This window comes from Mytilus californianus, unplaced genomic scaffold (genome assembly GCF_021869535.1).
Source record: "Mytilus californianus isolate M0D057914Y unplaced genomic scaffold, xbMytCali1.0.p SCAF_5, whole genome shotgun sequence".
NCBI classification, from domain to species: domain Eukaryota; kingdom Metazoa; phylum Mollusca; class Bivalvia; order Mytilida; family Mytilidae; genus Mytilus; species Mytilus californianus.
The window spans coordinates 25,985,659-26,013,605 of record NW_026262701.1 but is presented as its reverse complement, the minus strand read 5'-3'; the positions used below and the strand labels follow the sequence as shown (position 1 = coordinate 26,013,605).

The window sequence follows — 27,947 nt, the reverse complement described above, 5'->3', positions numbered from 1 at the left end:
CTACTAGTGAAAGCAGACCATACAGTGTTACTTATTGTCTGTGATGTCTGATTCTTAGCAATTATAAGTTCACATGACTCAGGTTTGACAGGTTTTATATTAGTTATATATTTTATATAAGACCTTTTATTTCTTTACACTTTCTAATTTTTTATAGAGGACCTTATACATGTATATTTTTTTACACTTTCTAATTAACAATCATGTACTTTTGTGAGATGATTGATCCCTTTTGATTCAAAAAAGTTCACACTGTCACATTGTGATTAAGAGACATAAGGGTTTGCATCAACAAGACAGCGACCTTACAATACAACCAAGAGAAAATATATCTGGAGGTCAGCATTAGTCCTTCAACAACTAAGACAAGTGTTTTGTGTCAAATGTGTGATGCTATAATTTTCCATGAGCCTAGACAAGTCTTAAATAAAGTGCATCAGGGTCAACTGTTTTGTCTTGTGAATTGTTTTACCATTTTCTTCTTGGGGTTTCTTATATTTAACTTAGTATACTGTTTTGCTCGATGTTGAAGCCGTACGGTAACCTGCAATTATTAACGTGAGACATATATATGGTTTCTAATCTTTAGGAGGCAGTTTTAGCTTTGCATTTAAAGCTTTAAATTATATCATTCAGAAATAGAATACCTGGATACTTCATGTCTTGTATACAAATGGCTTTTATTCGAAAGTTTCTGACTGGAATATGTCTGATTTTTGTCCTGGACCCCTTTTTAATGGTTTAGCAACAAATGTTAAAACTGTTTAAAATTTTCATTAATTTTAAGTAATAGGACAACTTTATTTGGTGTATAGAATAGTTGCAAGGTATACATGTCGGTCAGAAAAGGTTCACCTGACCTTAGCCTCATATCATTGATCAGTGATCTATGTTAAACTTATGTCATCAAATCTGTTTCTAAGATACTATTATAGGTCAAATAAATTTGGTGTATGTAATGATTGTATGGTGTGCATGTCAGTCTGGCAAGGATAATCAGACCCTGACCTCATTTTCATGGTTCATTGATCAACCTTAAGTTTGGTGATTTGATCCATTTCTCAGATACAAATGCAGTAAGTCAACTTTATCTGGTGTATGTAATGATTGTAAGCTAAAGGTGCAATGTCTGTTCGTAGGATTCATCTGACTTTGACATCATTTTCATGGTTCATTGGTCAATCAGAGGTTTTTGTAATTAGGTAACTTTTTCACATAATGACAACTCTATTTTGTGTATGGAATGATTGTAAGGAAAAAACATGTCCATCTGGAAGGGTTCATCTGACCTTGACCTCAATTTCATGGATCATTGATAATGTTAATTTTCTGTTATACTTGTAGTAAAACATTGATATTAAAGACTTTAATCATTCAGTCATAATCAGTAAAACTAGCGAGACATTTCAGCGTGTTCAATCCTGTTCATATTAATGTCATAATTATTTTTTACTGAAAAAAACAATAAGGAAATAATTGTCAGTTCAAATAAAATCCCTTTTTTGAGTAAACTGAAATGAACTTAAGGACTTTTGAAGCAGTTTGTGTAATAACAATAATGAAATATTCGATTGCAAAAACAGAGTATGGCATATTGATTCTAAAGCTACAAAGAAATATAAGTAAAATATCACTCCAGATTAGTCAATATTATAAAACATATGCTGTTTAAACGATCTGAAAAATATATTTGCTACATCTGTGTTTAAAGTCCAATATAGTTTTATCACAAGCACGATAATGATTGTTTTTGGGGACAGCTGACGGCTAAGTTACTTATGCCATCTGTCGAACACGATCGGCAGATGGAGCACAGATTACATTAGTTGATCTAGTATAATACTGCTTGAAATTTATATTTGTATTGATTTAAGTAAGTAAAAATTTAATTTATTGATACCGGCATAAAATCTGTTTCCCCACTGCATTGTTTACGCCACGTACAATATGTAACATATTGTCTGTTTGATTTTTTTTTTTATTTCAGCATCAAAATAAATTATTAGTAAGACCATAAAACTAAATCATTTTATTTGTAATTAGTAGGAAAATTGGTGTGAGTCTGCATAGACCCTATAATACCACTATTTCTTGTAACATTGATTTTCTTTTGTTACAAAGCAATGTAAGAAATTGTAATTTTATAAGGACTACCTTTAATATACTCGGAGACTCTTATATTACTCAATTAAAGGTTATGGCATCTGTCACATTTCTATTTAGATTTTATTTGACGTCTTTGTATTTGTTATGGAGTTAAGAATATGTCAGTAAAGTAGAGGTTTATTTTTAATAATATGTCTGTAGTTTGAAAAAAATAACAGGAATGGTAAAAAAAATTGGACGGACCACACCATCAACCAACACCTGACTCATTAAAAAATAAATAAGTGATTTAAAAATTAGTCAGGTTAAGATTAAGGTAGTGAAGAGCATTAGTGTTTTCCACAAGTATTTCAGAGATTTACAATAGCACTGTTACTCCTAAATTATAGCACCATATTTATAATACATTCTATTATTCTGTTCAGATAGCACCTTGGGGAGAACACTGACTATAATATTCAGATGAAGATTAAGGCAGTAAAGGTCTTTCTAGATAACACCTTGGGGAGAACACTGACTATAATATTCAGATGAAGATTAAGGCAGTAAAGGTCTTTCTAGATAGCACCTTGGGGAGAAATCTGACTATAATATTCAGATAATGATTAAGGCAGTAAAAGTCTTTCTAGATAGCACCTTGGGGAGAACACTGTCTATAATATTCAGATAAAGATTAAGGCAGTAAAGGTCTTTATAGATAGCACCTTGGGGGAGAACACTGACTATAATATTCAGAAGAAGATTAAGGCAGTAAAGGGCTTTCTAGATAGCATCTTTAGGAGAAAACTGACTATAATATTCAGAAGAAGATTAAGGCAGTAAAGGTCTTTCTAGATAGCTACTTGGGGAGAACACTGTCTATAATATTCAGATAAAGATTAAGGCAGTAAAGGTCTTTATAGATAGCACCTTGGGGAGAAAACTGACTATAATATTCAGAAGAAGATTAAGGCAGTAAAGGGCTTTCTAGATAGCACCTTTAGGAGAAAACTGACTATAATATTCAGAAGAAGATTAAGGCAGTAAAGGTCTTTCTAGATAGCACCTTGGGGAGAAAACTGACTATAATATTCAGATAAAGATTAAGGCAGTAAAGGTCTTTCTAGATAACACCTTGGGGGAGAACACTGACTATAATATTCAGATAAAGATTAAGGCAGTAAAGGTCTTTCTAGATAGAACCTTTGGGGAGAACACTGACTATAATATTCAGATAAAGATTAAGGCAGTAAAAGTCTTTCTAGATAGCACCTTGGGGAGAAAACTGACTATAATATTCAGATAAAGATTAAGGCAGTAAAGGTCTTTCTAGATGTCACCTTGTGGAGAATACTGACTATAATATTCAGATAAAGATTAAGGCAGTAAAAGTCTTTCTAGATAGCACCTTGGGGAGAACACTGACTATAATATTCAGAAGAAGATTAAGGCAGTAAAGGTCTTTCTAGATAGCACCTTGGGGAGAAAACTGACTATAATATTCAGATAAAGATTAAGGCAGTAAAGGTCTTTCTAGATAACACCTTGGGGAGAACACTGACTATAATATTCAGATAAAGATCAAGGCAGTAAAGGTCTTTCTAGATAGTACCTTTTGGAGAACACTCACTATAATATTCAGATAAAGATTAAGGCAGTAAAGGTCTTTCTAGATAACACCTTGGGGGAGAACACTGACTATAATATTCAGATAAAGATTAAGGCAGTACAGGTCTTTCTAGATAGCACCTTGGGGAGAACACTGACTATAATATTCAGATAAAGATTAAGGCAGTAAAAGTCTTTCTAGATAGCACCTTGGGGAGAACACTGACTATAATATTCAGATAAAGATTAAGGCAGTAAAGGTCTTTCTAGATAACACCTTGGGGTGAACACTGACTATAATATTCAGATAAAGATTAAGGCAGTAAAGGTCTTTCTAGATAACACCTTGGGGAGAACACTGACTTTAATATGCAGATAAAGATTAAGGCAGTAAAGGTCTTTCTAGATAACACCTTGGGGGAGAACACTGATTATAATATTCAGATAAAGATTAAGGCAGTAAAGGTCTTTCTAGATAGCACCTTGGGGAGAACACTGACTATAATATTCAGATAAAGATTAAGGCAGTAAAGGTCTTTCTAGATAGCACCTTGGGGGAGAACACTCACTATAATATTTAGATAAGGATTAAGGCAGTAAAGGTCTTTCTAGATAGCACCTTGGGGAGAACACTGACTAGTATATTCAGATAAAGATTAAGGCAGTAAAAGTCTTTCTATATAACACCTTGGGGAGAACACTGACTATAATATTCAGATGAAGATTAAGGCAGTAAAGGTCTTTCTAGATAACACCTTGGGGAGAACATTGACTATAATATTCAGATGAAGATTAAGGAAGTAAAGGTCTTTCTAGATAACACCTTGGAGAGAACACTCACTATAATATTCAGATGGAGATTAAGGCAGTAAAGGTCTTTCTAGATAGCACCTTGGGGAGAACATTGACTATAATATTTAGATGAAGATGAAGGCAGTAAAGGTATTTCTAGATAACACCTTGGGGAGAACACTGACTATAATATTCAGATAAAGATTAAGGCAGTAAAGGTCTTTCTAGATAACACCTTGGGGAGAACACTAACTATAATATTCAGATGGAGATTAAGGCAGTAAAAGTCTTTCTAGATAGCACCTTGGGGAGAACACTAACTATAATATTCAGATGAAGATTAAGGCAGTAAAAGTCTCTTTAGATAGCACCTTGGGGAGAACACTAGATAGCACCTTGGGGAGAACACTAACTATAATATTCAGATGAAGATTAAGGCAGTAAAAGTCTTTCTAGATAGCACCTTGGGGAGAACACTGACTATAACATTCAGATAAAGATAAAGGCAGTAAAAGTCTTTCTAGATAGCACCTTGGGGAGAACACTGACTAGTATATTCAGATAAAGATTAAGGCAGTAAAAGTCTTTCTAGATGTCACCTTGGGGAGAAAACTGACTATAATATTCAGATAAAGATTAAGGCAGTAAAGGTCTTTCTAGATAGCACCTTGGGGAGAACACTTGACTATAATATTCAGATGAAGATTAAGGCAGTAAAGGTCTTTCTAGATAGCACCTTGGGGAGAACACTCACTATAAAATTCAGATGAAAATTAAGGCAGTAAAGGTCTTTTTAGATAGCACCTTGGGGAGAACACTGACTATAACATTCAGATTAAGATTAAGGGCAGTAAAGGTCTTTCTAGATAGCACCTTGGGGAGAACACTGACTATAACATTCAGATGAAGATTAAGGCAGTAAAGGTCTTTTTAGATAGCACCTTGGGGGAGAACACTGACTAGTATATTCAGATAAAGATTAAGGCAGTAAAAGTCTTTCTAGATAGCACCTTGGGGAGAACACTGACTATAATATTCAGATGAAGATTAAGGCAGTAAAGGTCTTTTTAGGTAGCACCTTGGGGAGAACACTGACTAGTATATTCAGATAAAGATTAAGGCAGTAAAAGTCTTTCTCGATAACACCTTGGGGAGAACACTGACTATAATATTCAGATAAAGATTAAGGCAGTAAAGGTCTTTCTAGATAGCACCTTGGGGAGAACACTGACTAGTATATTCAGATAAAGATTAAGGCAGTAAAAGTCTTTCTAGATAGCACCTTGGGGAGAACACTGACTATAACATTCAGATGAAGATTAAGGCAGTAAAGGTCTTTTTAGATAGCACCTTGAGGAGAACACTGACTATAACATTCAGATTAAGATTAAGACAGTAAAGGTCTTTCTAGATAGCACCTTGGGGAGAACACTGACTATAACATTCAGATGAAGATTAAGGCAGTAAAGGTCTTTTTAGATAGCACCTTGGGGAGAACACTGACTAGTATATTCAGATAAAGATTAAGGCAGTAAAAGTCTTTCTCGATAACACCTTGGAGAGAACACTGACTATAATATTCAGATGGAGATTAAGGCAGTAAAGGTCTTTCTAGATAGCACCTTGGGGAGAACATTGACTATAATATTTAGATGAAGATGAAGGCAGTAAAGGTATTTCTAGATAACACCTTGGGGAGAACACTGACTATAATATTCAGATAAAGATTAAGGCAGTAAAGGTCTTTCTAGATAACACCTTGGGGAGAACACTAACTATAATATTCAGATGGAGATTAAGGCAGTAAAAGTCTTTCTAGATAGCACCTTGGGGAGAACACTAACTATAATATTCAGATGAAGATTAAGGCAGTAAAAGTCTCTTTAGATAGCACCTTGGGGAGAACACTAGATAGCACCTTGGGGAGAACACTAACTATAATATTCAGATGAAGATTAAGGCAGTAAAAGTCTTTCTAGATAGCACCTTGGGGAGAACACTGACTATAACATTCAGATAAAGATAAAGGCAGTAAAAGTCTTTCTAGATAGCACCTTGGGGAGAACACTGACTAGTATATTCAGATAAAGATTAAGGCAGTAAAAGTCTTTCTAGATGTCACCTTGGGGAGAAAACTGACTATAATATTCAGATAAAGATTAAGGCAGTAAAGGTCTTTCTAGATAGCACCTTGGGGAGAACACTTGACTATAATATTCAGATGAAGATTAAGGCAGTAAAGGTCTTTCTAGATAGCACCTTGGGGAGAACACTCACTATAAAATTCAGATGAAAATTAAGGCAGTAAAGGTCTTTTTAGATAGCACCTTGGGGAGAACACTGACTATAACATTCAGATTAAGATTAAGGCAGTAAAGGTCTTTCTAGATAGCACCTTGGGGAGAACACTGACTATAACATTCAGATGAAGATTAAGGCAGTAAAGGTCTTTTTAGATAGCACCTTGGGGGAGAACACTGACTAGTATATTCAGATAAAGATTAAGGCAGTAAAAGTCTTTCTAGATAGCACCTTGGGGAGAACACTGACTATAATATTCAGATGAAGATTAAGGCAGTAAAGGTCTTTTTAGGTAGCACCTTGGGGAGAACACTGACTAGTATATTCAGATAAAGATTAAGGCAGTAAAAGTCTTTCTCGATAACACCTTGGGGAGAACACTGACTATAATATTCAGATAAAGATTAAGGCAGTAAAGGTCTTTCTAGATAGCACCTTGGGGAGAACACTGACTAGTATATTCAGATAAAGATTAAGGCAGTAAAAGTCTTTCTAGATAGCACCTTGGGGAGAACACTGACTATAACATTCAGATGAAGATTAAGGCAGTAAAGGTCTTTTTAGATAGCACCTTGAGGAGAACACTGACTATAACATTCAGATTAAGATTAAGGCAGTAAAGGTCTTTCTAGATAGCACCTTGGGGAGAACACTGACTATAACATTCAGATGAAGATTAAGGCAGTAAAGGTCTTTTTAGATAGCACCTTGGGGAGAACACTGACTAGTATATTCAGATAAAGATTAAGGCAGTAAAAGTCTTTCTCGATAACACCTTGGGGAGAACACTGACTATAATATTCAGATAAAGATTAAGGCAGTAAAGGTCTTTCTAGATAGCACCTTGGGGAGAACACTGACTAGTATATTCAGATAAAGATTAAGGCAGTAAAAGTCTTTCTAGATAGCACCTTGGGGAGAACACTGACTATAACATTCAGATGAAGATTAAGGCAGTAAAGGTCTTTTTAGATAGCACATTGGGGAGAACACTGACCAGTATATTCAGATAAAGATTAAGGCAGTAAAAGTCTTTCTAGATAGCACCTTGGGGAGAACACTGACTATAATATTCAGATAAAGATTAAGGCAGTAAAGGTCTTTCTAGATAGTACCTTGGGTAGAACACTGACTAGTATATTCAGATAAAGATTGAGGCAGTAAAAGTCTTTCTAGATAGCACCTTGGGGAGAACACTGAATATAACATTCAGATAAAGATTAAGGCAGTAAAGGTCTTTTTAGATAGCACCTTGGGGAGAACACTGACTAGTATATTCAGATAAAGATTAAGGCAGTAAAAGTCTTTCTAGATAGCACATTGGGGAGAATACTGACTATAATATTCAGATAAAGATTAAGGCAGTAAAGGTCTTTCTAGAGAGCACCTTGGGGGAGAAAACTGACTATAATATTCAGATGAAGATTAAGGCAGTAAAGGTCTTTCTAGATAACACCTTGGGGAGAACACTGACTATAATATTCAGATTAAGATTAAGGCAGTAAAGGTCTTTCTAGATAGCACCTTGGGGAGAACACTGACTATAATATTCAGATGAAGATTAAGGCAGTAAAAGTCTTTCTAGATAGCACCTTGGGGGGAATACTGACTATAATATTCAGATAAAGATTAAGGCAGTAAAGGTTTTTCTAGATAGCACCTTGGGGAGAACACTGACTTTGATATTCAAATTTTCTATTATTTCCAAATATTCAACAAAAGCCTGCATCTTATTTTGAATGTTCAGTTTTGTTGTAGCTGATTGGGAACAGAAGTTTTACTATCATATTTAAGTCCTTTCTTAGCAGTTTTAATGTCTACCTTATTTTTCTTTGTGGTCTTGAAAATGCAAGAAATATTTGCCATTGAACATTTATTGTTAAGCAGGCTAAACACTGTCACTACATTTGTGAAATGTGACACAAAAGATTTTTTTTTATGCTTGATTTTTTGTAAAACATTTGTGATATGATTAATGATTGTTTGAAGCTGAGCAAAAAAAACTTCATCACACTGATATCTACCAGTAATGTAAAGAGTCATCTTAGATATCCAGGCTTATAATTTGGTATGTCATATTAATGTTTTGTCCTCTTAAGACTCATAAGTAGTGCTCAAATCAAAAAAGTTGGAAGGTCAAATCAAATACAAAAATAGAAATTTTTTTCCTGAAAGAATGAGTTGAATTATTACTTATACAAGAAATTAGAATTTTTCAAACCAGGAAAGCCACTTTCATGGCATTGATCATGTTGACTAATATTATAATAATGTTAACCTTGTCTGTAGTATTGTACAATTTTATGTCAGTTTGTTCTGTTTTCATAGACTGAAGTAAAGAAAAGAAACAAAAGGAAAAGACTTGAAATTGTAAGTATTTATAAAACAGTCCTTTTATCCAACTGAGATGTCATGTCAGGCTTTCCAGACAATTACTGCTAAATCAAGAATCTTATAGCCTAATGATCTCTCAGAGCTACATTCTATCATGATAAAGAATAAAACATAGTCCCATGAAATGTGTTATTGAGTTGATTTTAACTGTTTTTACTGCACAGTTTACAATATCACCAGTCTGCATACCTGTACTTCCTGTTTATTCAGTGTTCAGGTCAGACAGGTAGTTTTATGTCCAGTCTGCATACCAGTACTTCCTGTTTATACAGTCTTCAGGTCAGATAGGTAGTTTTATGTCCAGTCTGCAAACCAGTACTTCCTGTTTATACAGTCTTCAGGTCAGACAGGTAGTTTTATGTCCAGTCTGCATACCAGTACTTCCTGTTTATTCAGTCTTTAAGTCAGATAGGTAGTTTAGGTCCATTCTGCATACCAGTACTTCCTGTTTATTCAGTCTTTAAGTCAGATAGGTAGTTTAGGTCCATTCTGCATACCAGTACTTCCTGTTTATACAGTCTTCAGGTCAGACAGGTAGTTTTATGTCCAGTCTGCATACCAGTACTTCCTGTTTATACAGTCTTCAGGTCAGACAGGTAGTTTTATGTCCAGTCTGCATACCAGTACTTCCTGTTTATACAGTCTTCAGGTCAGATAGGTAGTTTTATGTCCAGTCTGCATACCAGTACTTCCTGTTTATACAGTCTTCAGGTCAGACAGGTAGTTTTAGGTCCAGTCTGCATACTAGTACTTCCTGTTTATTCATTGTTCAGGTCAGATAGGTAGTTTTATGTCCAGTCTGCATACCAGTACTTCCTGTTTATTCAGTCTTTAGGTCAGATAGGTAGTTTAGGTCCAGTCTGCATACCAGTACTTCCTGTTTATACAGTCTTCAGGTCAGACAGGTAGTTTAGGTCCAGTCTGCATACTTCCTGTTTATTTAGTGTTCAGGTTAGACAGGTAGATTTTGGTTACTGAATAAATTTACATATATGTATGGCATAATCAGTTTACCAAGGCATTAATGTTTGTACTTTTGTTGTTTATTATGTGTTTTTGTTTGTCTTTGAATGTTAATGATTGTTAGTTATGACAGAAATTCTTTTTTATTATACCATACTTTGAACCTTTAACATCCTCAAGGAATGATTATTGATTGACTTTCCTTTTAGCTGAGATGCTTCACAGTCAAACTTGGCCTATAATATGGTGAATACTGTCCAGCAATCCAGAGTTACATTTTGTTATCTGTACAAAGTCTTTTTGAGTCATAACAATATCTTTTCCAAACTTGGACAGTGGTTTGATATTGCCAAATCAGAAGCAGAAAACCCTTTTGATTTGATGGTCAAAGGTTAAGGTCACAGCAGCTATTGATAGACTGATATATGGGCAAAATTTTGGTTTCTAGCTATCATCATTTTTGTTATTGAAGATATTTTTGTATCAAATGTCAAACCTTCACAAAACTTAGTAAAAAATGTTCCTTGGAAAGAACAAGACTGTTGATCCATAACTCCGATCAAATTTTATAGCTTTTAAATGTGTTACAGCATGAACACTATAACACCTAAACAATAAAAGCTGCACTGCTGTTTATCATAAAGTTATAAAAAAATAAAAGGTTCAAGCTCATGTAGGTTTTTTCTTTTTTCTAAGGGAAAGCATAGAGACATCCTACTATAATTTGAACTTTACATGTAATTTATTTCTAATACAACTATAAATGGAATAAATGCTTAATTAAAAGGATCAAAATAAAACCATCATTAGTAAAACCATTTGTTTCAGTTGGATTGACATTAAAGTCAGTGTATTTGCTTAGCTTAAAACATTTTGATTTAAAGTAAGTTATCTTGGCCATGGGAACCAACAACTCATGGCCTTGCAGAGAACAAAAAATACAAGTTCCTAAAATTTGGTTAGAGGGATGAGTTTATTATTGTATGATTTGCTTTGTTCTATATTTTGGGAGGTCAGTCAGGAAACATATGGCAAACCCTGACTCATAGATATATGTTTTGTTGTTGGTTTAATGTAATAAACATTGGAGATATTGACGTTAAAACGAAATGTTACATGTATTTTTGTCACACGTGTGCCAGATCAATCTGGGAATCAATGTTCGGCTTTGTTTAAAGTGACCACATATGGCTTCATTACTTCAATCAAAAGTCTGATATTAAGAGATTGATAAGAAGGGGTTGACAAAGGTAATTTTTGCAAGAAAAAAAATATACATTCTTTAATGATTTCCTTTTTATGGATGATTGATCATAATTTATTTGTTTATAAGATAAATTCAATTTTAAATTTGATATCATCACTGTACTTAGGTCTTCCAAAATAAATATTTTTGTCTCATACTTTTTCTTGTATGCTACAGGACTCACAATACACAGTTTTGGGAAAATGTCAAAGAAAGAATTATTTCATTTAAACATATTTCATATCCATATTTCATGTAATAATGTGATTATTTGGAGATACTAACATCAGAGGTTATGATGGACACTGGTTTGACAGTCAAAACCTTTTCCACCTTCAAGACATTATACTGTATCTTGAACACTTGCATACTGTAAATTCAGAAATATTTGTGTGCAGTTATTATTATGACTGTTAAACAAACAAAAAAATGCAAGATTAATCATTACGATTACAAATATACTGCAAACAAATAATGTTATCAAAATAATAAATGCTGAGGTATAGTTGGCTATAAAAGGACGACTATACGGTATATTTTATAACTATTGGCCCTTCTCATTTTCATTGAGATTATTTGGCCCACCCACCTCAGTCGTGGTCTATTGACTTTGAAACGTTTGCTTAGTTTATATGTTAAAGTTTGTGATAAGTTCAGTTTAAGGGGAACTACTACTGGTAGGTCAATGATATTTGATATGCAGCTGTATTAGTTTTGCATGTCTCTTTCATGAAGATTATATATGGCCTCACCCCTTATCCAGGTTCATTGACTCTTGCTTAGTTTACATGTTAAAGTTTGTGTTTAGGTCAGTTACATGAGTTAAAGGGAAACCACTTATGATAGGTCAATGGGATTTGGTATGAAGCTGTATTAGCATTGACATTTTTAATTTCTACAGAGGTTATTGTTCCCTGCATCTTCTGTGGTGATTCATGGACTTGGAGTGTTTTGCCATTTTAATTTCCACAGAGGTTAATGTTCCCTGCATCTTCTGTGGTGATTCATGGACTTGGAAAGTTTTGCCATTTTAATTTCCACAGAGGTTGATGTTCCCTGCATCTTCAGTGGTGATTCTTGGACTTGGAGTGTTTTGCCATTTTAATTTCCACAGAGGTTGATGTTCCCTGCATCTTCAGTGGTGATTCATGGACTTGGAGTGTTTTGCCATTTTAATTTCCACAGAGGTTAATGTTCCCTGCATCTTCAGTGGTGATTCATGGACTTGGAGTGTTTTGCCATTTTAATTTCAACAGAGGTTATTGTTCCCTGCATCTTCAGTGGTGATTCATGGACTTGGAGTGTTTTGCCATTTTAATTTCCACAGAGGTTAATGTTCCCTGCATCTTCAGTGGTGATTCATGGATTTGGAGTGTTTTGCCATTTTTAATGTCCACAGAGGTTATTGTTCCCTGCATCTTCTGTGGTGATTCATGGACTTGGAGTGTTTTGCCATTATAATTTTCACAGAGGTTGATGTTCCCTGCATCTTCAGTGGTGATTCATGGACTTGGAGTGTTTTGCCATTTTAATTTCCACAGAGGTTAATGTTCCCTGCATCTTCAGTGGTGATTCATGGACTTGGAGTGTTTTGCCATTTTAATTTCAACAGAGGTTATTGTTCCCTGCATCTTCAGTGGTGATTCATGGACTTGGAGTGTTTTGCCAATTTAATTTCCACAGAGGTTGATGTTCCCTGCATCTTCAGTGGTGATTCAAGGACTTGGAGTGTTTTGCCATTTTAATTTCCACAGAGGTTAATGTTCCCTGCATCTTCAGTGGTGATTCATGGACTTGGAGTGTTTTGCCATTTTAATTTCAACAGAGGTTATTGTTCCCTGCATCTTCTGTGGTGATTCATGGACTTGGAGTGTTTTTCCATTTTAATTTCCACAGAGGTTGATGTTCCCTGCATCTTCAGTGGTGATTCATGGACTTGGAGTGTTTTGCCATTTTAATTTCCACAGAGGTTAATGTTCCCTGCATCTTGAGTGGTGATTCATGGACTTGGAGTGTTTTGCCATTTTAATTTCCACAGAGGTTATTGTTCCCTGCATCTTCAGTGGTGATTTATGGACTTGGAGTATTTTGCCATTTTAGTTTCAAGATTTGCATTATACTTTCAAAATAACATAAACTTTGCGACACATTTCTGTGTCAGTAGTTTTTCAAAATTTTTTGCTCTTGGGGATGTTATAGTGATAATATCCTTTTAATGAATTTTTAGCGGTAGACACTTTATGGTGTTAGACACCTCAGCGAATTAACAGTTTGTCTGTGAAATAACAAGTACAAAATAGTATTTATATAACAATTCTGCAATGAACTGAGGTACTTGGTATTGAAAACCATTTAAGGAAATGTAGTGTGTTGTTAAAATGGTCTTTTGACAATTTTACTTACTAGGGACTATTAGATAATAGTTTATTGACAACTTGAACCTTTTTCCAGAATGGATGAGGTTTTGTCTTGCCGCTATCTGATGTTCTGAAATATGGCAGTGTGGTCTGAATACTATAGGTATTCTTGTTTCCACCACCAATATATAGAAATTGGTGTTAACTTACCAATCAATGACTGCTATTATCAAGCTTTCACTTTATAAATTTGCCGTGAATTCATTTATAAATTGTTGGGTACTAATTATAAATTAATGAAGGTAAAGTTAGACCATGTTTAATAGTATACATCTAGAGGCATAATACAGAGTTTGTAAATAAAAATCAAGTATCCACAAAAATACAATGTTTTCCTCAATCCAAGAACATTATTACTGATTATGAGAATAAATGAATCTACTTGAAATTTTAGGAGCTTTAGTAATTGTTCTGTTAAATTAAGTAACATTTTGAATTCACATTTATTACCACAGGGAAGTAAAATCCATGTATTTATCTTATCTATGATTATTTTAAGACCAATTTCCTTTTGATTGATTTTTGCATCTGTTCGGCTGAAGTGGACCATATAAATAATTTCAGAAATGTCACGTTACACCACTGTTCAAATATGGAGGCAGGTGATTCTGTTAATTTCACAAAAAACTAAATTAATTATGCCGAAGGAAATTGGTTCGAGCAGGTGCTCTTTGAGATCATAGCCTTAATATATCGTGTCTCCAGAGTAACTGCCAGACTTGTAAGCATCAGTGATGCCTATAATAGTACAAAAACTTATTGTGTGTTGGTTTACTTGAAAATTGAAGAAAAAATTGTATTGATTTATTTATGAAGGTAATATTAATGGAAAATACAAAAAATGATAAAAAGAAGAATAACACTTCCTTGTTAGATGGTCCTGCAGCAGGACTCCTGCTTGTTGGTTACACTTGTGTAAAAAAAAGTAATGCAATTTACAATAGGAACTCCTTTTAGCTTTAGCCCTTAAATTGCTCAATTTTAACCATGAAGTTTCGTGGAAAATCCTATTCAGGAAGGAAAGGGTTCACATGCTATAAAAAAATTATTTTTAAAAGAGTTATGCCCCTTTGAAATATTAATCATATGGAAAATTGCATTGTAAGACCTGCCATGTGTACAAATTCTTGCGAGATTTTATGAATCTTATATCGTAGGTTTATATTAGCAATGTAATGGACTAGTATAAAAAAAATGCGTATTTACTATTTTTTAGAGAGTAATGCCCCTTTGAAATATTAATTCTATGGAAAATTGCTTTGTAAGCGCTCTCATGTGTACAATTCTTGCCGGAATTTTGTGAAACTATATGAAAGGTATATATCAGCAATGTATCTGACAAGTTCGAAAATCAGTGCAGATCAAATATAAGAGTTATGCCCTTGGAAATATTAATTATATTGGAAATTTCATTGTATTTGCTCTCAATATAAAAATAAGAAGATGTGGTATGATTGTCAATGAGACAACTCTCCACAAGAAACCAGATGACACAGAAAGTAACAACTATAGGTCACTGTACGGCCTTCAACAATGAGTAAAACCCAGCTATAAAAGGCCCCGAAATGACAAATGTAAAACAATTCAAACAAGAAAACTAACAGTCTGATTTAAGTACAAAAGCCTTCATTTCTCTAACACATATATAAAAAGTTTTGAAGAACAAAAAAGTAAAAAGATTTTTGTTATTGCCCTTATATAAAATATGTGCAATGCTGGGGAAATTGGAACTCTTTTATTATTAAAAAGATTTGACTGATAAAGTCCTATTATCATGTTTATGTCATATTTTGTCTAAAACCACATCCAGGGTCTTGTGGTAGCATGCTCATCATGACAGATAGGGAGGTTATGGGGTTTGAGTCAGTTGGGTCTAACCATGTAAAGACTAAAATTGGTATATTACTTCTTCTCAACAATGCAAGAACAATATAGAAATAAGATGATGTGGTATGATTGCCAATGAGACAACTCTCCTCCAGAGACCAAACAACGTAGAAATAACTGGTCAACTTGGTTTGGGATTAAAGTGGCGGGGTAGAGCCACTTGTCTTTCTGCAAATTGTAGCCTTTTGAGCTTGCATGTAAAAACCGAACTTAAATGTTCAACAAGATACAAATTTTCTATATGCTTATATGAAGACTTTGGCAAAACAACAAAATCAAATATCCACAAAATATAATGTTTCCTCAGTACACAAAATTTGTTACCCATGAAAATGAATGAATTCGCAGTACATGGTTAATAAATATAGATAACATCGATAAGACAGGAACCTAAACATATAAATTAAACAATAATAGTATGGTTTTAAAATTGACTAGTGGCTAAGCGTTATGGTAATCTCCACACAATAGCTAAGACTTGTGGAGCAGGAAGTGTTTACCCTACCAGACTCCTGAATTGACACCTGGGTTTTATGTTGATGTTCCTCAATCTTAAGTCCTCTAATTAATGCTTTGTAGACTGTTGTTTGTTTTTCAGTCCTTTTCTTTTGGTTCTTGTGTTGTATGTCTTTCATTGACTTATGATTTTTATTGTCCTCTTTGTTTTTATTGCCCCCTTTGATTTTATTGATAAGTTTCATAACATTTGGTTGAGGCAAATTAAACCAACTTTTGGAGGTACGGACAGACGGACAGACGAATATACAGACGGACAAGGGTAAAACTTAATGCCCCCGCCATAGTGAGGGGGCCAGGGGGCATTAAGTTTTACCCTTGTCCGTCTGTATATTCGTCTGTCCATCTGTCCGTACCTCCGAAAGTTGGTTTAATTTGCCTCAACCAAATGTTATGAAACTTATACACAATGCTTATTACCACAAAACACAGATCAAGTTTGTATTTTGGTGGCGTCACTTTAACCGTTCTAGAGTTATGCCCCTTTACAAATGGAATAATTGCTGAATTTTTCTTTTCCGTTTTCAACTTAAGTTTACCTCAACCAAATGTCATGAAACTTATACACAATACTTATTACCACAAAATACAGATCAAGTTTGAATTTGGGTACATCACTTTAACTGTTCTAGAATTATGCCCCTTTATAAATAAAAAAATAGCTGAATTGTTCATTTCCGTTCTCTAACTTAAATTTGCCTCAACCAAATGTTATGAAACTTATGCACAATACTTATTACCACAAAACTCAGATCAAGTACAAATTTGGGTAGCATCACTTTTACTGTTCTTCAGTTATGTCCCTTTATAACTTTATATGATATGCAAGTGGGGGCATTATCTGTGTCCCATGGACACATTCCCCTTTATTTAAAGTTTGCCCCAAATCTAAACAAGTGGACTTAAGGAAATAGATTAGCTCTTAAAATTGTATTGCAATATCTGTTATTTTATTTTGTTGTTGAGAGTCAGTTTGCAAATATGTATCTCAATTGATGAATGATAGAGTTTATTTCAAATAATTTCACAAGGTCAGGTTCAGGCTCGACAATAAATTGTGATTAACAAGAGGGTAAACTAAATTTTGTTTTTGGCTTTGATTTTTTGGGGTAGCATCATATTAACCTTAAAAATAACATGTGAAATGCATGTATTTATTTAGGCTTACATATTTTGATTAGAAAAATCCATAATTCATATAAATGTTTACTATAGATGATGGTAATTTTAGCTTTAAATATTCCAAATATCATAAAAGAGAGATTTGACAGAGTAATCATAATGATGATGATACTAATTATGGAAAGTTACATATTCCAGATGTATTAAAAACTTTTTTGCAAAGGATGAACAGAAATTGACTCAATGTTTGACATTTGTCATACTTTGGATTAAGTCATAAAACCGTTGTTTTAATACAGAGCCCACCTGAGTACAACAGTATATGCACATGTGTGAGCCTTGTGTTTCTTGTCGTTAGCGATTCCACCCAGAATTCTATACACCTGAACCAAGCTATTCCAAATAGACAATATATATTTTAACAATCATAAATTTGGTATGGAACACCTGAGCTTAAATTTAACATCAGCACTTTATGGTAGGAAATGTATACCGTTATGAACCATTAAATATATATATATATATATATACAAACATGTCAAAATATTTATTGTCAAGTAAGGGCAGTGGGAGATAAAGTTGATCAGAATAGAACATAGGGAATTGATCTGGATAGAGCATAGGGAATTATTAAGTCTCTCAACCTTGATTATATTATATATTTCTGCCATTAGTTTAGTATTATTTGGAAACTAAAGTCTATGTATATTCATTACATATTCAGATGTCTATATTGATAAAAATGAAAAAATCTAAAGAAATGGATAAAACTATGACAGTTCATAATGAAAAGCAACATACAACATAATCAAAAATTATATAGAGAGAAGAATTGCGCCTATTAGGTCCAGTATGGTTATGTAGAGCCCCTACTCCTTCCACAATAACAGGCTATCATTACTTGGTAAGGGATACAAATATGAACAGAAAATAAAATCAAACTATCAATACTTAATTAGGGAATAAGGGCCTTGTGGTCTAAGTAGTTCATCTACTAAGTCACTAGCCTGTCAACACTAAGGTTGTGACTTGTACCCAGCATGTGATAGGTGCATTCGACTCCAATCTTAAATTGACTAGGATTGTCAGTTTTCCTGCTGATAAGTCAATAGTTCTCTCCTGACACTCCTACTACCTCCACCAATAAATAAAACAACAAGACATGATGTCATGAAAACAAAGTTTATTGAAAGACATAAAACACCAAGTCATGATGTCATGAAAACAAAGTTCATTGAAAGACATAAAACACCAAGTCATGATGTCATGAAAACAAAGTTCATTGAAAGACATAAAACACCAAGGCATGATGTCATGAAAACAAAGTTCATTGAAAGACATAAAACACCAAGTCATGATGTCATGGAAACAAAGTTCATTAATGGTCATAAAACACCAAGGCATGATGTCATGGAAACAAAGTTAATAAATGGTCATAAAACACCAAGGCATGATGTCATGGAAACCAAATTCATCAAAGGACATAAAACACCAAGGCATAATGTCATGGAAACAAAGTTCATTAAAGGACATAAAACACCAAGGCATGATGTCATGGAAACCAAGTTCATTAAAGGACATAAAACACCAAGGCATGATGTCATGGAGACCAAGTTCATTGAAAGACATAAAACACCAAGACATGATGTCAAGGAAACAAAGTTCATTAATGGTCATATTAAAAACACCAAGGCATGATTTCATGGAAACCAAGTTCATTAAAGGACATAAAACACCAAGGCATGATGTCATGGAAACAAAGTTCATTTAAGGACTTAAAACACCAAGACATGATGTCATGGAAACAAAGTTCATTAAAAGACCTTAAACACCAAGACATGATGTCATGGAAACAATGTTCATTAAAGGACATAAAACACCAAGGCATGATGTCATGGAAACAAAGTTCATTAAAGGACATATGTACAGCACCAAGGCATGATGTTGTGGTCTCCAAGTTCATTAAAGGACATAATGCCAGGATCACATATAAAAAGTAGATGTATGATTGCTAATAATGAGACAACTCTCCACAAGAGTCCAAATGACACAGAAATTAACAAATATAGGTCACCGTACAGCCTTCAACAATGAGCAAAGCCCATACCGTATAGTCAGCTATAAAAGGCCCCGAAATGACAAATGTAAAACAATTCAAACGAGAAAACTAATGGCCTAATTTATGTACAAAATAATGAATGAAAAACAAATATGTTACACAGCAACAAACGATAACCACTGACTTGGGACAAGCACATACAAAATGTGGCGGGGTTAAACTAGTTTGAAGGCGCCAACCCTCCCCCTAACCTGGGACAGTGATGTGTTCATTAATGGAATAAAACACCTTGACATGATGTCATGGAAACAAAGTTTATTAAAGGACATAAAACACCAAGACATGCTGTCATTGTCACCATGCACATTTAAAGATATGTTAAAAAAGGATAAGACATGATGTAATGGTCACCAATTTCATTAAGGACTGAAAAACCAAGACATGATGTCATTTTTTTACCAATTTCATTAAAGGACACTAGACATACTGGTAGACAAAGACTATTCCTAGTATAAAGGTTCCTGACATTAAACAAGACTGATCAGTTTGTGGCAGCTTTACACTTGTCTTTTTTATTCTCAATACTCCCCATGTTATCTTTATCAGTGGAATTAGGAAATAAAAAAAAATATACTGAAGAATGTATAGTGAATGACAGAAAAACCTTATTAAAGCAGACAACAGAAAGTTACATGTAACATAATAGTAAGTAATACTATATCAGAGAATGTTCATATTTATAGAAAACATACTACACCTACCAATGTAGGTATCATGTCTTTCTACATGACCAAAAATAAAATTTAGATTGTTTGATGTTGCTACCTACCCACCTAAGAAGCAGCCTACCCGAAACATTTTACGACACAAATCAGTTCAAATTTTTTTTTAAAGATTTTTTCCTGCTGTAACGTCGTTTTCTTGTCTAACTTATGTTGTTGGCCAAAAAAAAAATAAAATCCCTACCTACCTACCTAACCCTAAAAGGCATGAGTAGGCAACCATCAAACAAAGAATTTTTTAAGAGTGGCCCATTTTAATATTGATGACTGTTCTTATGAGTGGATTTCATTCAGCCACATTATGAACAGTGCAGGAAACCACAGTCTTGTGCAGTGTCTACAATATTTGTTTTTACATAATTTCAATACAGTAGAAGATAAAAAGAAAAGAAGATAGTAATAACTGAAAAAATTTCGTCATAAATCAATTTAATAAAAGGGCAAAAAAACACCCATGAATAAAGTCATGTTAGTTCACACTTACAATTGATCCCTTATGGGATTAACATGCAATATAATTACAGTCTGACTAAAACAGAGATCCTGTGTCCTAGTTGCTTTGTTCAGAAGGATCTGAATCCACTCTGTTCTACTTTCTGTTCTGGTAACTATTACATAAACCAATAAATTCCTGCCTTTAAATTTTTGAGGTGTGCATGACATTACAACACAACCAGGAGATCATGAAAGGTCTTTTAAACAGAAAGTAGAATGGATCTCTGTCAGATCATTGTAAGCAAAGCTTGGACAAAGGATCTGTATCTTAATCAGACTAAGAGAATTAAAACCTTGTCAATAAGTCTGTTTGATCAAAATGAATGATTTGAAGGACATTTCTTATACCTGTTTGTGTTGTAAATTAAATAAATTTATCAACATGCAGAAAGTTCAAGGAATCATAAATCAACAATAAATCTCAATATTTGTGATAAAATTTAATAAAATTGTTTACCAATTGATTATATCTGTATTCCTATTGTAAATATTTTCTTGTCAGTAAAATACTATACATGCCTTGAAATGTGAGGTGTCACTTGTAACATTTTGATATTGAGCTAACTGAGAAATTTTAATCCCATGTGAAGGACCCATCAGATATAGCCACATAGTGAAAAATATGATGAGTATGCAACTACATAAACAGCTACCCAAAGAAAAGAAAAAGACATTTAGGATAGATACTTTTCATGTTATCATAAACACAAAAATAATGCTTTTGGATTTTTTATCATAAATTATTATAAATTATGGTATTTATGAAGGTTTATTAGCATGTAATTGCAGGACTTAAGATTATCAGTTGTTGTTATGTTGTGTAAATCTAGATATAAATTGAGATGGGGTATATGTCAATTGGACAGCAAACCAACAACACAACAACCAAAAGACATAATTGTGTCTGGCATTTTATCTTTTTTTTTCTCTCTCCAATATCATCAACGCCAGCCGATATTTAATTGTGGAACTGTTATCTCTTGAACGTTATGTTTAATGTATTTTTTTAATTGGGATAGCATGAAACCTTTTTATAATTTGAGAATCACAGAAGACAACATCTTCTTTATTGAATCAGTTCTTCTAATAAAATACCAATTGAACATAGAAATTTTTCAATATCCTTTTGCAAGATGATACATATTGAAACTCTTCATAAACAAGAGCGTATGTTACGTGACATTATCAAATCAAATTTACCAATCTCATTACTAAGAATGGCAATGCTTGCAGATGTGCACATTTTAGGAGAAATTGGATAAAAATATCCATATAAGTTTATTATATGGTTTTCTACAGAATAGCAGGATTAAGACGGACCAATTCCATTTTGTTTTAATGAAATTTGGTAAAGTGCCACCTGCACCCAGCGTTATTGGAATTAGTAGAAATATTGTTAAACCATTTGTGACATTTTGAAAAACTACATTACGACAATGTATGCTTTTGTTGACAGAATAAGTTTGTCAAATGAAAGATGTGGGTTTGTTTATTATCATACAACAAACCGCTTCTGTGTAAAACATATCCACTTACTTTGCCTCCAGTTCTTTTGATATTAGTATGATAGTTTACAGAATAGGTATTTTTTGTAATGTTCTTAAAACCTAACAGATTTAATTATGTATTCATTTTGCCCCTACCATTTATAAGACAACTGCATTGTTCTTTTAATACTCATCCCCCCTTATTTCAATCTGTCTTTCTTATTTTATTTTCCATTCGTTAACTTATGTTTGTCAAGACAAGATTATTTCAAAAAATTGAAATGATAGGTCCACTGAATTATAGTCAGAATGAGGATGATTAATGTATGTTTCATTACAGTAAATTAACTTACCAGGTACTGGCAGGAGGTTAGGCCACCCTTAACACATTCTTTGTTTGATGTTGCTTACCCATGCCTTGTAGGATTTGGTAGGTAGGTAAAGATTTTCTTTTTTTCTGGCTAACAACACAAGTAACATGTTTTAGACAAGAAAGCTACATTAGAGCATGAAAAATAAACTTTTTAAAAATAAATTTGAAACAATTTGTGTCATAAAATTTTTCGGGTAAGCTGCTTTTTAGGTATAGGTAGGCAACATCAACAATTTCAATTTTATTTTTGGCCTTAATTTATTCTTACATTATATTAATTTAGCAGTAAAAACTATTTTATTTTGCTCATTTAAATAGCCAAAATTAATCATTAAAATCTCTTATCTCTGTAAATAATAACATTTTTGGAACATCTGCAAAGCAGACGGAGGAATGTTTGTATAATTGGCCAAATGATAGCACAATTGGACAAATGATCTAATTCTCTGTAATTGTCTTGGCTTGTTCTATCATGACAGTAATCGTACACACAGATGTCACTGAATTTCTACAAATCTCCAATATTTCATCATTTAAAAGCCCACATGAGATCTGATAGAAAATTATATTTGTTATATATTTGCAGTTGAAGCAGTAAATGAAAGTGAAGATAAGAAAATTTTAAAGTTTGAAAGAACTGTAAGTAAACACAGTTAAATCTCAAAAAAGTTAAGATATCCACGGACTAAAGTGACAAGACATTCTTCACTTTGTCAAAGGATATTCTTCACCATATACCCTTGTTTTCATTCTATTGAATCAGTCAGTGTATAGTAAGTCTCAGTGGAATCAGGAACAATACATAGAAATTTTTGTCCTAGCATAACAATCCACTTGTGTATTTCTTAGTTTAAATTAGAATCACACTAGAGACATCATTTATTCCATTACCTGCTATAAAGACAATCTCATTTAAGTGAAAACCTGTCTTCAGGTCACCCTTTTATATGCTGTAGCAATACCTATACGTTTTGAATCTCAGTTCAAAGGTCATATCTTTTATAAGGTCAGTTTTCTCTGGCCGAGGGTGACTTATATTCAGGTTTGACTGTAGTAAATAAATAGTAAGGAATGCTATTGATGTTGTGAGATAACATATATGGAATCAAGATGCATTAAAATTATTTAAGATTAAGTAAATTTGGGTTAATCCCATTGAATTCTGAAGGTAGATGATAAAATTCTGGATTTCACTGTAAAATATCTATTGCTATCAAGCAAAAGTCAGTGAGCTACTAAATCAAATCTCTTACTCAATATATATGAGTATTGATACTTTCACTGAAATAGAAGTTCAGATTAAATTCCATTTATCACTCCAGACAGATGAAAAACTAAGAAAAAATGAACTATATATACAAATCCTAGATGAATGTAATAAGTCCTAGCTGGTATTATATTTGAAAAAAATCTTTGACATTTCCTTTAGGGGAAAGTTATGGTTTTGTGAAAGTTCCTCACTCTTAATTTTTACCAGCCATTGTCAAAATATGTGTAATTGCAATAAAGCCTTAATTTGAGCAGGCATTTGCACAAGTTTGAAATAGGTGGAAATATGACATTATTATGATTTGCAGTATTATTTTTTCAATAAATTCCAATATTTGGATTGGTGTATAAAAGCTTAACTTGCTGTCATAGCCAATATGTCAGTTCCGTCCTGTTCTTGATATTTCTCAATAAGTATTCTCTTATGTGTCAGTTACAGACAGACAGTTCTAAAATATCTGTAAAAAGACAAATCCGTTAGGATGGATCGCCAGTACAGGTTAAATGGTTATATTTCCATATTTTGAAAACAGAAGGTTTGTTTGACAGGATTTCTTGGCACATGCATATGTTGTTTGAATTAGCAGTAGAAAATTAAGTGTCACCAGTGTATGTTAGTGACTGTCATGTCGTTTATGATTCTGACAAATTATTTGAGGTTTTCTGTCTAAAACAGTTTTTTTTGGTCATGTACTATAAACAATAATTGTATGGGGACAATACCTAAGTATGGCTTTGGCATGGGTATTTCTAATTTGATAAAAACTGTTAATTAAAAGCAAGGATCATATGAGGTCAAAAGGTAAACTATTGTCAGTGACCTTTTGACCTATAAATGGAGTGGCTAACAGTTTTTTTTACAGTATCATTTTTAAAAAGATTGACTTTCAGAATAGGAACATTGACTTTTGAAAAACATTATATTATTTTTTTTTTATTTTTTGAAGATGATCTAAGGGCTTTTGGTACAAAATGTAAAACAGAGATCTGTTCTTCAGTAAATTAGATAAATGATAGGTAACTGACAAGATTGACAATATTTGGTATGTGATTTAGGTTCAAGGAGTATATATATATATATCAGTTCATACGCCCTTGGCTGATTTTCATGTTTTAGTGGCTATTTAAGTATTTGTAGTTTTTAAATTTGAAATATTTTACAAAAGTGTGTAAACATGTAGAGACAAAAGTTTTACAAGTCTTTACCACATTTAAAAAAATTGGTAAAATATAGTGCTTCAATGAAATAATATTTGGTATGACTACTTTATCTGTATTACTATAAGTACTTATTATGGGCAGTCCTGAAAGACTAGGTTTTAATTTTCGAATTATACTTTTTATTGCCATAGTTGTGGACATTTTCAGTATGTAAGAAATAAGGTCACTATTAAAATTCTAATCTAATTTCTTTAATATACATTTGTTCCAGTTACTGTTTATTACTCTTATTGTTTAATTCTATAATAGTTTATTGTTTCCTGCTTAGTATTTATACCCCCGCTTTAAAAAAAGTGGGGGTATACTGTTTTACTTCTGTCTGTCCATCCGTCAGTCCATCCATCCGTCAGTCCGTCCTTCCGTCCCATGAATATTTTTCGTCACATCTTTCTCAGGAACTACATTACAAGGATTTCTGAAATTTGGTTTCAGGGTTTATTTAAGTCAGCTATACTGTGTGATGCGTTTTCAGATTCATCACTCCACAACTTCCTGTTTACCGAACACTTGTATCATTTTACACATGATAGCCAAGTTGAAAATTTTTGTCACATTTTTCTCAGGAACTACTTTACAAGGATTTCTGAAATTTGGTTTCAGGGTTTATATAAGTCAGCTATACCGTGTGATGCGTTTTCAGATTCATCACTCAACAACTTCCTGTTTACCGAAATATTTGGGCGGGGGTATCATCAGTGAGCAGTAGCTGGCAGTTTCACTTGTTTAATTTGGTTTGCTAATTCTTCCAACGACAACATATTTTAAAGTATGAACCACTATTAAAACGTTAAGTACTGTAGTGGGAGTATGTCTACTTCCATACTTCCGTGTGTAGGTCTCTTTACAATTCTTAAAAACAACAGGGGCGCTTTTTTGATATAGAATCTTAATCATCAACCAATATTTTTTCAAAAACATTCAAAGGGGACCATTATAAATGACGTTAAATTGGAAATTTTGAAAAAGCGTAGTTTCGTACTGGTATAATTAGGTACAAGAGTCACGGAAGTATGTTCTCACTTTGGAAGGAAATCTGATTCAAGTGTTCCTTCCTCATCATTTATCTCGGTAGTACAATTTTCCTTTTGTTTAGCTGTAATTAAGTTAATGAGATGTCACATGACAACCTTGTTTATCACATCTTCAGTAATGGTACTTTTGTTTTTATATGGGAATTTCCTCCTTTATAATTAAAAAGAGCCAACTATTTACTAAGCTTCCATACTTAATTTATAAATGTGTTTCTTCTTTCTTTGGATACTTAAGTGAAAGTGTAAGTCTTGATGACAATTTTTTTTTTAGAAATTAAAAACTTTTCTTGACTCATATAGAGGTTTATTGTGATGGTTGCTCAGTTATTTTATTCCCCAAATTAACTCTCTTGTGATGAATTATACTACTACTAATTTGATGTACTCTAATCCTTCAACCACTGTATAATTAGGAGATCAAAATATTGTATTCAAAGATTTATTGCAACTGAAGAAAACGCTGCATTAAAAAATTGCTTGCACACACAATTTCAGTCATCTATCTTGGTATTGATGCTATGAAATTTGTGGCGATATCCAATAAAAATGAACATCCTAAAAAATGTTGCATTAGAATTTATAATTCAATGTTTGTAACTTAATTGTTCTTTTAAATCTAAAGTTCAAAATCTTAACAGAAGAAGAATCCTATCAAATTTTTCAAGATTTCTTTATTTTGCTGAATTGAATATTGAATATAAATCACATATTTCAAAAAAACAGTTCAGTTTCAATTTTAGACTATTTATACAGCCTCTTTGTATAAATCACAGCCAGGTCTGGTCAGAATGGGGACATTAAATCTAATGCCTGGTGTAGAGAAAGTCCTGCTCTTCAAACGTTAATAACCCTTGCACCAACTCTTTGAGGGGTCCGTAGGAGGCCTGTTGCAAGGTTACCGATTAACCATTGACAACACTAGACTAAGTATGAACAATCAAAAATCCCATAATCTATAGATTCTTATATGGCCAATTATGATATTTTTACATGTAAGATATTGTTATCAACTGTAAAATTATATGTATTAAAATTCCATGTTACCTTTAACATTAGAAAAGTGAAGGAGCAAAATATTGCCCCGAATCATTATATCCTTAGTCTACAGTTGATACGCAGATACTACATGGAGGTATTAGGAGGAAGGTTGTAAAATCATTTACACCAAGATGTTGTTAAATGAAATTCAGGATACCCTGCATTTATCATGCTTTTCAATAACATATGGTCAAATCCCTGAAAGACCCCCTCCTAAACTATCATTCTGCATTGACAATAATCAGATACACCCATTCAGGCTATTATGCCCTCAAGGTGTATATAATACTTATTCTGTCTTCAGTAGATCTAAGCTTCCTTGTGTGAGTGCAATCATTGAATAAAACATTGATCCTGGTCTATCTATAATACACATCCTATTATTTTATTATTATAATATATTATCGTTACTAATTAGATACTACATGGTAATATAATATTAGAGATTATAATTTATTATAATTTATAATGGTTGATAGCGTATATCTATTAGAACATAATGTTAATGATTCCTTAACATTAAAAAATGTTTCTTGACCACTAGGTAAATATTCAATTTAACCTTTGTTGTCACATTGCTGTCTTATTGACAATTACCCCACACATTCTTTGATGCATATATATTAGAAAGTAGAATATATTGTTCATGCACTCAAAGTGACTTATTTTTGTGATCTTAGCATGATACATTTAAAAGCTTTTAGATATTTAAGTGAAACTAGAGTTTATTTGAAAAAGTGTAGTGCAAGCTTTATGGTTTGAAGATTATGGAAAATTTAGAGGTTATTTTAAATGTTTTTTTCAAATCTAATCAGATGCATGTATAGAAATTCTGCATACATATACCAATAATATAATGTT

At 33.0% G+C, this 27,947-nt stretch overlaps 1 protein-coding gene and 2 long non-coding RNA genes across 23 annotated transcripts in view; 2 read left to right on the top strand and 1 right to left on the bottom strand.

Annotated features, from left to right (window-relative positions):
* Positions 1 to 2,305: 2,305 nt before the first annotated feature.
* Positions 2,306 to 6,733, bottom strand: LOC127702952 (uncharacterized). 14 transcript variants are annotated; one of them, XR_007982593.1, is made up of 4 exons: positions 4,857 to 5,220; positions 3,358 to 4,788; positions 3,152 to 3,219; positions 2,306 to 2,606 (listed from the first exon to the last, which is right to left on the bottom strand). It is a non-coding gene; the product is annotated as an uncharacterized LOC127702952 (long non-coding RNA). The 14 variants fall into 14 exon arrangements; XR_007982594.1 differs by lacking the exon at positions 2,306 to 2,606 and adding an exon at positions 3,054 to 3,083; XR_007982588.1 differs by lacking the exon at positions 2,306 to 2,606 and adding an exon at positions 6,380 to 6,733 and having other exon boundaries at positions 3,160 to 3,219; positions 4,857 to 4,948.
* Positions 3,187 to 7,555, top strand: LOC127702951 (uncharacterized). Of its 6 annotated transcripts, none has more exons than XR_007982584.1 (6): positions 3,187 to 3,271; positions 3,545 to 4,703; positions 5,342 to 5,546; positions 6,091 to 6,226; positions 6,864 to 6,931; positions 7,409 to 7,555. It is a non-coding gene; the product is annotated as an uncharacterized LOC127702951 (long non-coding RNA). The 6 variants fall into 6 exon arrangements; XR_007982583.1 differs by having other exon boundaries at positions 6,728 to 6,931; XR_007982585.1 differs by lacking the exon at positions 6,864 to 6,931.
* Positions 7,556 to 9,080: 1,525 nt separating this feature from the next.
* Positions 9,081 to 27,947, top strand: part of LOC127702949 (protein CBFA2T1-like) — a 76,540-nt gene continuing 57,673 nt past the window's right edge. Inside the window, exons 1-2 of one of the 3 annotated variants that reach the window (XM_052207271.1) lie at positions 9,081 to 9,156; positions 23,114 to 23,166. The gene's annotated coding sequence lies outside the window, so the exon portion shown is untranslated. The remainder of the gene's footprint in view (positions 9,157 to 23,113; positions 23,167 to 27,947) is intronic. The other 2 variants (XM_052207276.1, XM_052207272.1) reach the window with 2 other exon arrangements.